The sequence below is a fragment of the Ursus arctos genome, unplaced genomic scaffold (assembly GCF_023065955.2).
Source record: "Ursus arctos isolate Adak ecotype North America unplaced genomic scaffold, UrsArc2.0 scaffold_18, whole genome shotgun sequence".
NCBI classification, from domain to species: Eukaryota; Metazoa; Chordata; class Mammalia; order Carnivora; family Ursidae; genus Ursus; species Ursus arctos.
The window spans coordinates 55008623-55022060 of NW_026622852.1; the positions used below are offsets into that span (position 1 = coordinate 55008623).

Below are 13438 nucleotides of genomic sequence, written 5' to 3' on the forward strand. Positions count from 1 at the left end.
GCTTCCCAGCGGACCAGGGAGCCCGATGCGGGGATCCTGGGATCATGCCCTGGGCCGAAGGCAGACGTTTAACGACTGAGCCACCCAGGCACCCCAGTGTGCATTTCTATATAGATTTTAGAATCCATGTATCCATTCTACACACACACATACACACAGTGGGATTTTGATTGGGATTGAGTTGATTCTACAGTTGAGTTTGGGGGAGAATTGGCATTTTTGTTGTGTGGAGTGTTCTAATCCATGAAAATGGTATATCCATTTATTTAAGTCTTTCAAATTATTCCTCTGGGACGTTTTATTGATTTCAGCTAAAAGGTCTTTCACATCTTATGATAGATCTATTCCTTGATATTCGGTGTTTTTTTTAAAATTGTATTACTCATTTATTTTTGGTTTCTAGAAATTCAGCTGGTTTTTGTTTATTGATGATATATCTAATGGTCCTGCTAACATCACTTATCAAATCCAAGAATCTACCTTCAATTCTTTGGGGCTGTCTATGCTTTATTTCTTCCTCTCCTGTCCTTCCACTATCTGTTTCTTTGTCCTGCTTCCTCACACTGGCTGGGCCCTCCAGAGCAGTGTCACTTAGGAGTAGCAATGGTGAACATTTTTGTCTCACTCTTGGTCTTGGGGGACAGCTTTCAATAATCCACTATTAGTTAGATTAATTTATAATTAATTCAATAATTATTATTAGAGTGTCTGGTATAGGTCTTCTGTTGATAGGTTTTGTCAGATTTAGAAAGTTTCCTTTCTAGTTCACCATGCGTTGTTTTTTATTTATGTTTATTTATTTTAAGTAATTGCTACTCCCAACGTGGGTCTCGAACTCACAACCCCGAGATCAAGAGTCCCGTGCTCTTCCAACTGAACCAGCCAAGGGCCCCACCTAGGAGTCATTTTTTTAAAAAATCATGAAGAGTGTGGAGTTTTATAAAAAAAAAATTTCTGTATCTACCAGGATGCTTATATGACTTTTCTCCTTTTTTGGGTGTTAACCTGGTGAATAACACGGATTGGATTTTGAATGCTAAGCCACCCTTGCACTCTTAGAATAGACTCCACTTCCACTAGGTCTGTTAGCCTTTTATGTATCATCAGATTTGATTTGCTGATACTTTATTTCCGGGTGCTTGTGCCGTTCCGAAGTTTCTGAGGCTGCTGCTGTTGATGGTCTTCCACAAGAAATCCTTTCCCTGGAGGAGACCTTAGCCAATATGTTGAAACAGAACACAAAAAGTTTATTTTTAAAAACCTTCACGTATAACCCAGATATAACCACTGGGAGCATTTTGGGTCCAGGGTGATTCAAAAGGAATCGAACACTCACAAAAACTTAATACTCAGGAACTGGGTCACATGGGGATATACAATCAAACCAATTTCTAAAGGAACCATCGTAGTTATTTCTCTGATTTCAGAAGCACTCGGTATGTGGCTCTGGGTCCCACGGCGCATATGGTCCATTGTCTCATTTCCCAGAGGTTTATTTTGCATTACCACCAGTGGCCTCCGTGGCAGCTGTCCTGTGACGTGCTGCTTTGTGTCCCGCAGGCTGTGGAAAAAGTGGTACAAACATAGGTTCTTGATATATCCGCCCCTCCAGAAAAACTCACACGGTGTCACTAATTTCTTTATGGTGTGTGATTATTTTTCAATCACCCTAATTGTTTCTGCCTTACAGTTTTCTGTGAACACATATGTGTTTGTATTTCCTCAGCAACAATGAGTTCATAACCATATGTTGTTGGCTGTTTTTTTTTTTTTTTAAATGAACAACTTATAGGAAACATTTATGTTTCCTTTTGGAGACTTAACACTAAGAAAAGAGTTGTGTGTGTGTGTGTGTGTGTGTGTTATAATTTTTATTTTGTTATATTAGTCACCATACAGTACATCCCCAGTTTTTGATGTAATGTTCCATGATTTTTTTTTTTTTAGAGAGAGAAAGAGCAGATACGAGCAGTGGGGAGGGCAGAGGGAGAGGGGGAGAGAGAGAATCTCAAGCAGGCTCCACGCCCAGTGCAGAGCCTAATGCAGGGCTCAATCTCATGACACCAAGATCGTGACCTGAGCCCAAATCAAGAGTCAGACACTTAACTGACTGAGCCATCCAGGCCCCCCCAAGAAAAGATATTTTTAACGTGTTTTACCCAACTTGGCACGAAGTTCACATCATGCTGTATCTGCCCGGGCTTTCCTTAACACCATTTATGGAGACACCCGTCTGAGCCTCACCAGCAACATGACAGCCAAGAAGATGTTACTTTATTTCCACGACAAGCTTTTCAGACAACCTTCCTGTAGCTCCTCCCCAAAATTGCCCTCTTCCTTTTCTCAGGCTTGGCCTAGAACCTGCTGGATGGTGATTCTACCCAACTTGTGTTCCATCGTTTTTGCGATTGATTCGCCTTCTCAGATTCCTGATGTATCATAATCGTTAGATACGTTACTGTTACATAATTCACTGAGTCACTCAGGAACTGAGATCCTGCCTGTTTTCTACATCAGTAAAAATGTGGTTCGAGACCATTGTTTTTAATAGCTGCATAATATTCTGTCGTATAGCTGGGCCATAATTTACCCAGTCCTGTGCTGTGGGACGCTTAGGATGCTGGAAAACTTGAACTGGATTTTTAAAAAAAACCTTGTATTCCCAAGCAGTGGTGGAGCGAATGGTGTCATCCCATTACTGACCACCCTCCTTCAGAATCACCAATTCGCCACCAATCTTATACCGTCTATAGCCTGGATATACACATTTGGAGTGGGTTCCTTTGAAGCAAATTCAAGACATTCTATCATTTCATACCTAAATATTTCAAAATATATTCCTAAAAGATAGCCGTCCTTTACAAAATCCATAATAGTAGAAAAATCAATACTAATGCCTTAATACCCTCCCAGCCTGTAGCTGGTATTTCCGTTTCCTGTTACCTCACGGGGTTTTGTTTATCGGAATCAGAATCTGAATGAATTCCACCTGTTGCAATTGGTTGACAGGCCTCTCAAGTTTATGGTAATGTTTCCCCTTCCCTTTGTGGCTTGCTGACTGGCGAGAAACGTCATCTGTCAAGTCTCCTCCATCTGTGGTTTGCGGATTGCGCCCCCGTGGTGGTTCTCACATGTTCTTCGGTTCCCTGTACTTCCTAGAACCGGGCAGTTAGATCTCCAGGCTTGCCCGCTGCTCAGTTTGGTCCGCCTTGTCGAGAACGCCTCTCAAGTGGGGCTGCGTGTGTCCACCAGGTAGCTGTGAGGTCTGGTGACCTCAGCAGCCGTTGGTGATGACTGCTTCATTCATTCGTTCTGTAGGTGACGTCCTAAAGCTGCCTGTCCTTCTTTTTTGGTGGCTCGGTTGCTTCTACACAGGGAAACTTCCCCTCGTCAACTATTTGGTTACTCCGAAGCCTAGTTTTTAATTGGAAAGGCAGGATAGATAACTCAATTCTTCTTCCTTTTCAGTTTTCAAAATGAGTTGGACTTCTAACATCCTTTGGAGGTGACCAATGACTTTTTTTTTTTTACAATCATGAATTTATGGATTTAAATGCATTTGATGAATTTCATCATGTTTGTGGTTTTCGCCACAACACTGCGGATCGCAAGGGTTCACAGATTGCCACAGAAGGCAAAGCGTGTGATTAGAAACTCAGCCAAATGCCCCAGGGTTGGCACAGGGACGGAAGGCTGAGAGGACACAGGCCTCTCCCTGGGTGACTCTTCCCCCACCTGCACCACGGTGGCTACCCTAACTCTGGTCCCGTGGGGCCTTCCTACTCCTCCAGGGCCGCCGCCACCTAGCTTCTGACTGACCCAGATGATGCTTTCAGGTCGCCTCACGCAGGTCTGGGAAATGGCCCCTTTTGGATCAGACGGCCACGCCCGCGCAGTCGGGGGAGCAGGGACATGGGATTTAAGTGGAGCAGGTTACGGGAAGGATCCGTGGATGGCGCACACGCTAACGGACAGGACGGTCCTCCGTGCCTTTTTACAAATTATATCAAGGTGACATTCACCTAACATAAAATTAACCATTCTGCTTTTTGAATGTTTTTAAAAAAATATTTATTTTAAGGAGGCTCCACATCAGACGTGGGGCTTGAACTCATGAACCTGAGATCAAGAATTGCACGCTCTTGGGGCACCTGGGTGGCACAGCGGTTAAGCGTCTGCCTTCGGCTCAGGGCGTGATCCTGGCGTTCTGGGATCGAGCCCCACATCAGGCTCCTCCACTATGAGCCTGCTTCTTCCTCTCCCACTCCCCCTGCTTGTGTTCCCTCTCTCGCTGGCTGTCTCTGTCTCTGTCGAATAAATAAAATCTTTAAAAAAAAAAAAAAAAAGAATTGCACGCTCTCGCGACTGAGCCCGCAGGGCGCCCTGTCCCAGAGGGGAAGGGCGGGTTCAAATGAACCGTTTTCAAGTGAGCAGTTCAGTGGCGTTTCGTACATTCACAACGAGGCACAACCACCCCCTCCCTCTAGTTCCAAAACATCTGTATCCCTCCCAAATCAGACACCGTATCCACTGAGCAGTTTCTCCCCAGCCCCCCTGAGACTAAGCCCCCCGCGACCCCAGCCCACCTTCTGCCTCTAGGGATCTGCCTGTCCGGGACATTTCACGAAAGTGAAATCTGTGGCCTTTTGTGTCTGGTTCCTTTCACTCAGCGCCATGTTTCCAGGTCCGCCCGTGTTGTAGCACGGGTCAGGACTCGGTTCCTTCTTCCGGCCGAGTCGTGCTCTGCTGTATGGACAGAGCACGTTCTGTTCCTCCCGTCCTCATCCGTGGGTGGACATCGGGGCTTCCACCTTTAGACAACGGTGAACGGTGCTGCCGTGAACGTGGGCGTCCGTGGATTCGAGTCCCGATTTTCAGTTCTTTGCGGTATATCCCTAAGAGTGGGAATGCTGGCTCCTGTCGTAACTCCGTGTTTGACTTTTGGAGGAACCGCCGGGCTGTTTCCCACGCAGCCGTGCTGTTTTATGTCCCCGCCAGCAAGGGGGGGTCCTGGTTTCGCCCCACGCTCACCGACACTTGTTATTTCCCTTTGGTCCGAGGAGAGCCATCCGAGGTGGCGTGCAGGGGTGCCTTAGTGTGGTTTTTCTGTACGCTTCCTCGATGACTCATCCCTTTGACCTTCTTGGCCGGGCCATGCGTTGGTTCCCAGCCGTTGCCAATCATGCGATGTTCTGGCTGCGTCCCGTGTGTCCCACCAGCTCCCCGCTCGCGGACACTGGGTCTGCCCCCTCCCTTTTTATTTTGCTATAACAGATGATCCTGAGGGAAACCCCTTCTTGCTTTCTTTTTTTCTCTTTTTTTTAAAGATTTTATTCATTTATTTGACATAGAGAGAGAGAGAGAGAGAGAGCACAAGCAGGGGGAGCAGCAGGCAAAGGGAGAGGGAGAAGCAGGCTCCCCGCAGAGCAGGGAGCCTGATGCAGGACTTGATCCCAGGACCCTGGGATCCTGACCTGAGCCCAAGGCAGACGCTTCCACCGACTGAGCCACCCAGGCGCCCCCACCTGATTTATTTCTTAAGGATGCGTACTGAGCACCCAATGGGTGGATCAGAGGGTGTGCACATTAAATTGTAGGACTTCCGACAGAATGCCACCCTGCCCCCGGGTGGGGGGCACCCTGCAGTGACTCTCCCAGCAGCCCCGTGGGGTGCGCCCCCGGCAGCCGGCTCTGCGCCTGTCTCACCTCCTTGTGCCTTCCAGGTGCCTGGGAACCACTCGCCTCCTCCCGTGCCATGAGGCCACCTCCGCCCCAACACCACCCTCCTGTGTCCACCCAGCCTTTCTCCGCATCCACACCCAGCCGGGCTGCCCTGGAACCATGAGGCCTGGCTCTCCTCCCCCCTGCCCTGCACCCACCGCCGCCTGAAGCCACCGGCTCCAATTGCCAACCACCTCTGCTTGTCCAGAAACCAACACGAAACGGAACAGGCTCTAGCCCGCTGCAAAACCGAGGACTCGGCTGCTTTGCGGGCAGCCTCTGGGTCCCTCCCGCTCTCCTGCGCGTGTGCTTTTGTTTTTTATTTCAAACAGACATTGGAACAGAAAAAAAACAAAAACAAAACTACCTTCTGTCCTGGAAGGTACAGACTGACAGATGGGGAGAAGGCTACCGTTGACCTCAGAGAACACTGCCTCCCGCCTCGGCCGTCCTTCGGCAGCCGGAGAGGCCACGGGAAGTCACGGCCTCGGCCGTGGTGCGCTCGGGGCGTCGGGTGGGGGCCCGCCTGATTAACGTTGTTTGTTGTCCCATCCGCGAGCAGCGAAACCCCCTGCGTGGCTAGGAGGATTCACGATGAGGATGAGGATGATGATTTTTTTGTGATAACAGTATTGTGCTTTTTGTGGGGAAAGTGAGTTTTTTTTATACATATATAATTGATATCTTTTATTTATTGGTTGTTAACTGTTGCTGCTGCCTCGTATGTCCAAAGCTCCCAGGGATGCGGGGCCTCTCGTTTACATGTGCACGCCCTCGCCCACCTGCCCACCTGCGCTTGGGAGGATGGTGGCTTGCAGCGGCCAAGAAGCCAAAAAACTTTTTTTTCTTTCTCTCTCTCTCTTTTTTTTTTTTTTTCCTTCAGATACTGTGCTCGATGTTTGGAGAGGGGGAAGGGTGGGTTTCTTAAATGGCTAATGCACTGTTCCCCTCCCCCCGCAGCCCGAATGCCTCCTCTTGAACCCCTTTTCTCAGCTTCCTGTCCACACTCCCCATCCCGTGTCCTCCTCTGGGTCCACAGCATCTTTTCCGAGGACAAACAGGGGACATCTTTTGGTTTCTCAACTCTTGCTTTGTTGTTTGCAGCAGCATGGAGCCTGGGAGCCAGCAAGGGAGGGCTGGGTTCTTCAGGAAAGGGGAGGAGGACCCTCTTCGCCAGCAGGTGAGCAGAAGGAAGGGCTCCTTCGCCCTCCATGCTGGATTTTGAAATTGTCGCTCAGTTCTCTCCCACTTGCTTTTCTGCCTGCCTGTCTGCCTTGTCCAGTAGACCGCAGGGCATCCTCCTTCCTTGCCCTCTCTCAGCTCAGATGCTGGGAGGGAGGGCAGGAGAGAAGGGCTGCAGGCTATCCCATTCGGTAGTGGTCGCTCCTAGGGCCTACGGTCCACATGTGCTCATAGGAAGCTTCTAACCCCGCCTGCCACCGAGACAGGATGGCCCCAGAACTGCCACCGGGAAAGTCAGATGACCTTGGACCAGAGGCCATGAGCCTGCGGCTGTCCCTGCTCTGCGATTGTGGGCAGACCCAGGCCTCTCTGGGCCCCAGCTACCCCAGGTGCAGAGCCAGGAGGCTCGGGCTTCTTGATCTGGAAGGTCCCCTTCCATGCTGACACTGGATAATTCTAAGCCTGGGTTTTTTACAGTTTATGATTCTGCGGTCTGTGGCTAAGTTTGCCAGACCCCAACAGACACGGGAACTGTCTGAGTCACTATTTTGTCTCTTGGCACAAGTCTCTGGGGATAGGGCAGCCGCCGGTTGTGGTGTGTGAGCTCAGATGACCTACCTGGTTCTCTCTGCAGTTCTTCCTGGTCCCTCCTGGACTCTTCAGCTGTCTTTTTGCCCCAGAACTAGCCCTCATCGAAGGAAGGCTTCTGAGATGGGAAGCAGCCTCCCAGACTATGTAGGGCCAGGCCTGACTCGTGAATTCCTGCTTCTTTGCAAAGTCAGCAGTCTGTCCTCTCCTTGCTTACCCCAGCCCCAGGAGAGGAAAAGCTGGCCCTTGGTTCTCACTTTGCACTTTCCCAGGAGGTCAGAGCGTCTGCTAATTACCCTCAGCCAACAGACCCCCGTCAGAGCACGGGGCTTGCATGTCCATCCCCACTGGCTGGATCACTCAGCCAGTCCCAGACTCCCTTCTTGCTCAGCAGAGCCTGTGGCTGTCCTCCACCTCCACTGTAAGCCCCCAGATTCACGGGGACAGGGAGTGCTTTGATTTTCACAGGCGACTTTGCAGGTTGGGCCCCTCGAGGCCCCTGCGGTCACCTTCCTGCTCAGGCCACTGGCTCAGGAGCCCCAGGACTCCCTACCCGATCCTGGCTCTGACCTAGGACCCTAGGGCAGGAGATTGACTTGGTGGCTTGGGGCTGGAGGAGGGGAGCGCGGGGCCCTTCCCCATGTCACATGACTTCTCTGGCTTCTGCCTGAGCCGCGATTTGCGTCTCTGGCCCAGTGGGGAGGAGCCATCGTGCAGCCCATGCTAGAGGCATCATCTCGGAAAGTGATTGTAGCTCGGAATCACCCAGGGTTACGCGTGTGGATCCCCCTCCCCCCCAGCTCAGGCATCAATTCCCAGGCATCCACGGAGCATCTGCCTGTGAGGCCTTCCTCCCACCTTCTTGCCCTTTGACCTTTTGGTTTGGAGCCATGGGTACGGCTTTTGGCCTTAGCAGGCCTTCTGTGGAGCCATGGCTCAGGCGCCCCTTGGGTCCATGGCCTGGGACAGCCCCGAGCTGCCAGAAGGGCCAGCCTTCTTCCTGGCGGGGTGCTGGACACTGGCCGTTTGTGTCCGAGGTTGCCAAACAGGGACAGTTCTGTCCCCTCCTCTCACCAGGCCTCTAGATCTGGAATCCTGAGCAGCTGTGGGCCTCTGTCCCCAGCAGCGATTTCCACCCGAGGCCCAGGCCGGTCACATGCTGCTCTCTGGGGATTCCAGACCCACCGGAGGCCAGGCTCTCCGTCCCTCTGCCGACCCTCGCTCCTCGTTCCCTGGCCCAGGAGCAGTGGCCCTGGCCTTCTCCTCACAGCGGCCGCTCCCCACTATGTTGGTGGCACTGAGGAGAATACCAGCGTTCCTAATACTGAACCAGGCAACGTCTGGAATAACGTCAAGGCAAACGTGTGTGTCTTCCTTTCCCCTGAAATGCTTTTCAGTTTGACAGCCAACTTCCTAGACGACAGGCACACCTGGGCTTTCGGGAACCTGTCTTTTCTCTGAGGGGAGGAAGGTTGGGGGTGCCCTGGTCCCCTGGGAGAGGCAACCTTTCCCTGGAGAAAGCCCCGCTCTGCGCCCAGCGCAAAGCTACCCGGGTCCCAGCGCAGCCTCGCCTCCGCGTCTGGGGATCCAAGGGGACACGGACGCGCCCCCTGGTGGCGAGGAGCTGCAAAGGCATGTGGGGGACCCCACAGGCCAACCGGGAGCTTGGAGGGGGCAGCGGGAGCGGGGAGCGGAGGAGGGGACTCCGATCTCACACGGGCTCTGGGCCCCAGCCCTGCATTATTGGCAGCGTGTCTCCCAGATGCCCCTCTTCTAGCTCTCCCGCGGGGATAGCAAGTTAATTAGCATAAGGGCACCGTGATGGGAAGCCTTGCCCTCTACCCATTTTTTTAATATCTGCGGAATAAACCCAATGGTTGATTTTTGAATGAATAAAAGGCTTTTGTTGAATAAACAGCTGGTCCCATCTTCTGTCTTGGCATCTAGGCTCAGGCTCTGTCTACTGCCCGGAATTGGGACAAAAGCAGAACCCCCCGCTCGCCCCGAAGCCTGTACACTTCCGTTTTCCCTACGTCTTTGCAGGGGCCCAGGGCTCCACGGAGGGCCACGCATTCCCAGCCTGACTCAGTGACTGGCTGTTTCTCTGAGACTCAGGGCAGGTCGTTCCTGCTCAGTTCCTCTGTCCCTCAGATGGGAATAGGTGTCTGCTCGCCCCCCCTCATGGGGCCAAGTGAGGAGCCGACAGCGGGCATGAGCACAGGGGTCAGAGCACCTGGCAGAGGTGGAAGGCCAGTGGGGCAGCCTGAGGTGTCGGGGTGCCCCCGCCCGGTACCTGCAACTTTGTAAAGGAATTTGGGCAACTCTTACAAAAAAAAAAAAAAAAAAAAGTGCAATGTTTCCTGGCTATGGTGGTTTTCTTTCTGTTTGCCTTTCTGACCCCCTCTGAGCCTCTTTTTGGGGTGCTGTCCTGTCTGAATCCGCTGGTTTGTGTCTCTGGGGAAGAAGCAGGCCCTTGCCCTGTGGTGCAGGTGGGGGCAGGGTGAGGCCCTCGGGTGGACAAGGGCCACGTAGCACGCCCAGGCCTCCTCTCGTGGTCCTGTTGTATGTCTTCCATGTCATGCCAATTAAACACGCTTCCTGACTTGTCCTCGCCTCCCTTGTGTGGACCTGTTGCTTTGTCTGTTTCTGTTCTTTTTCATTTCATTTTTAGGCTTCTTCCTCCTCCTGTGACACCCTTTCTCTTGCTTTGGGTGTTGTCTGCCCAGTTTCCCCAAGACACAGACTGTGCAAGATGAGAGCCTTGGGCGTAATGATTCAACCAGAACATTTCAGGGAGTGCGGTTCACCAGAGGGAACCGACAGTTCACCAGGGTGAGCCCCCACCCCACGTCTCACGCCCAGCCAGCTTGTCCATTCCTGCCGCTGTCACCTCCTGGGGGTCTCTAAGGAGTTTCTCTAAAGATTTTAAATGGTGTGAAAACAAGACGAGGGGCCTGGACTAGTTCTCAAAGGGGGGGTGGGGTGGGAGGAACACCCGGAGCGGCCGCCTTGCTTCCAGAGTTGGCTGGGCCTACGGATTGGCTTTTCTAACAAGTTCGCCGGCCATGCTGATGCTGCTGGTCTGGGGACCGCATTTTGAGAACCCCTGGTGAGCTGTTCCCACTGCAGGCGTCCAGTCGGGTCCTAGAGAGGATTCCTGCCTTCGTTTCCCCGGGGGTTCAGGCTCATCGTCCACGTGGGGGAGCTCTCAGAAAGGCACCCCATGATGTGGCAGTTGGTGGGGCTGCCCTCTGCTGTGGTCCCCTCGGCCTGGAGCCTGGGGTCTTGGGGGGCCTCCTCTTCCCCTCTAGTCCAGTAAGCAAGTGTTTCCTCCACACAGCTGGGCCCTCCACGTGCTGGGTGGTTGGGGCGAGGAGGAATCAGGAGGTGATGGTCCTTGCTCTCCCCAGCTTGCTGAGGAAACAGTAGCTTGGGGAGCAATTAAAGGCGACGTTGCGACAAGAGGGTAATTACTCGTTCGAAATAGACTGTTGCTCTTGGCCGAAGGCTCTTGAAAAACGTGTACATGGATGAGGCCCAAGGGCCAACGTTAGAATGAGCCAGCACCTGCCAGAACAGGCCACGTTTCGGAGTGGGTTTTGTGAAAGGAATCCTCAGACCGACACCGCCTGCAAGACAAAGCTGGAGGCCCCACCCGACTTCCACTTTGGGGCTAAAGCAGCCGCTGAGAAGGGGCACCCAAAGATGGCACCCTCCGTGGCCATGATGGGCACCCCGCAGAGTGCCTTGGCCTGGCAGTGTCTGGAACTCCTCTAGACACATGCAGCAAATCAAAGGCCATGTGGGAAGGCCGTGTGGGGTGGTGGTTAGGGGCACAGGTTCCAGAATCAGACCTGGTTCCCAGCCAGGCTCCAGCACTTGACATTGGGCATGCATTCTGACTGGGTTTTCTGGCAAAAATGCAGGCCCCCAATTGGAGACAGATGATGGCTCCACAGACACCCCCCCCCCACACACACACCCAACAACCTTGCCACCAGACAGAATGTTATAACAAAAGCAGGTCTTAGTCTCCAAAATGTCCAAATATTACTAGGAAGCAGGTACACCTGTACCCATCTGTCCAAGGAGTGGGGGTACCAGGACCCCAGGGCCCTGCCCCAGAGCACAGCTCTAGGGGTCTCAGGCTGCTGAGCTCACTCCTGGGAATCTTTGTAGCCAACACTTATCTGACAACCTCGCACTTCTAAGAAAAAGGATTTCTAACAGCCCTTTGCTAATGAACATATGTGGTGTCGATTTTAATAAAAGCACGTATTTAAAATGCTAACGTGATACCTTCTGGAGAGCAGATTCCTAACTAGGGTATTTCACATACTAAGGGACGGTCCCTGAGGTGGAGGCTGGGGGTAATCTACGTGCATACCCTCCAGTTCCACCGAAGCATTGGAAGTAAAGAAGCGTGTGGGGGCACCGCTCTCTGGGAATACCGGGATCTGGCTCAAAGGGCTGAGGTGGGGGGAGCCTGGGGCAATGTTTCCAGCACCTGCTGAGCTCACAGTGGGTGTTAGCTGGTGCTAGAGTTGGCTCCAGTCTTTTCTAGGCAGCCTGGGGAGGCCTCTGGAGGGACAAGGTTCAGAACCCCTGCTGCACATGCGCTGTGGGCAAATGGTGGGTCATAGTCCCTTGCTCTGGGTCTTGCTGAAGTCTGCCCCTGACCTGCCCCTGGCCCAGCCTACCCTGGGCAGCTTACTGTGGGTTGAGGCCCAGTGGAGGCAGAGACCTGGCCTCTTCTTCTCCATTTGGGCCACCTGCTTTTCCAGGATGCCTCTAACTGGCTGCAATTTCCTGGGCGTGATAGCACGGATGAACCCCCCAGGGTGACCCCGTTAATCCCCACTGAGAGCCTTCCACCATATCCCCTTATCCTGCCAAACCCAAACTCATGTCTGCATGTTAGAAAGTATCGTCCTAATTCTTCTTCCCTAGAGCCCAACTCAGACATCACCAGGCATAGAGAGGAGGAGGAAAAGAGAAGGTGGGCAGTGAGGACAGGGGGTGGGGAGTGAGATGCTGACCCCAGCTCTGCTGTGGCTGCCTCCTTCCTGCCATCTTTTGGGGTGGGCCTATGCAGGGTGCCTCCCCTGGCAACAGAGTCTGGCTCACATTTAGGGACAGAAACTTTATACCCTCCAGCTCCCCTGGTCTGGAGGAGCCTGGTCAGGGCAGTGGGCGTGAAAAGGGGCTTTAAGGCCACCTGAGTGTAAAAAGCGAGCCCACATAGGTATGATAGGGCCTTCTACTTGCTCTCATATCTCTTGATCCCTTTTAGCAGTACACGGGGCTGCATGGAACAAAGGACTACATTTCCCAGCCTCCCTTGTAACTAAGTGTGGCCACATGACTCAGTTCTGACCAATGGGGTGAGAGTGATGAGCGCAACGCCTCTTTCTCGGCCCCTTTCTCTCTGGCTGGACCAAGGACTTAGAAGCAAGCCTTCCTGAAAACAGGGTCCCTGACCCCGTGGAGCCGCCACACCAGCCCTGGGCCATTTACACAGGCACTGTTAGGAGGAAGAGAAACACACATCTATCTTGATTAAGCCATCTTGGGTCTCTGGGTCAATGGCCACATTTAAATTCTACCTAATATACTGAGCACTCCTCTGGGTCATTTTATTTTATTATTATTATATTTTAAAGATTTTATTTACTTGACAGAGAGAGACAGCCAGCAAGAGAGGGAACACAAGCAGGGGGAGTGGGAGAGGAAGAAGCAGGCTCCTAGCGGAGGAGCCTGATGTGGGGCTCGATCCCACAACGCCGGGATCATGCCCTGAGCCGAAGGCAGATGCTTAACGACTGCGCCACCCAGGTGCCCCTATTATTATTATTTTTAAGCAATCTCTATACCCAGCGTGGGACTCGAACTTACAACCCCGAGATCAAGGGTCACATATTCTACCGATTGAGCCAGCCAGGGGCCC

The 13438-nt window shown here is 52.5% G+C and overlaps 1 protein-coding gene across 2 annotated transcripts in view; it reads left to right on the forward strand.

Annotated features, from left to right (window-relative positions):
- The window catches only part of NCS1 (neuronal calcium sensor 1), a 52409-nt gene extending 43003 nt beyond the window's left edge, over positions 1-9406 (forward strand). The window contains exons 8-9 of one of the 2 annotated variants that reach the window (XR_007190979.2): positions 3469-3505; positions 5724-9406. The gene's annotated coding sequence lies outside the window, so the exon portion shown is untranslated. The remainder of the gene's footprint in view (positions 1-3468; positions 3506-5723) is intronic. The other variant, XM_048223412.2, reaches the window with a different exon arrangement.
- The last annotated feature ends 4032 nt before the right edge of the window (positions 9407-13438 follow it).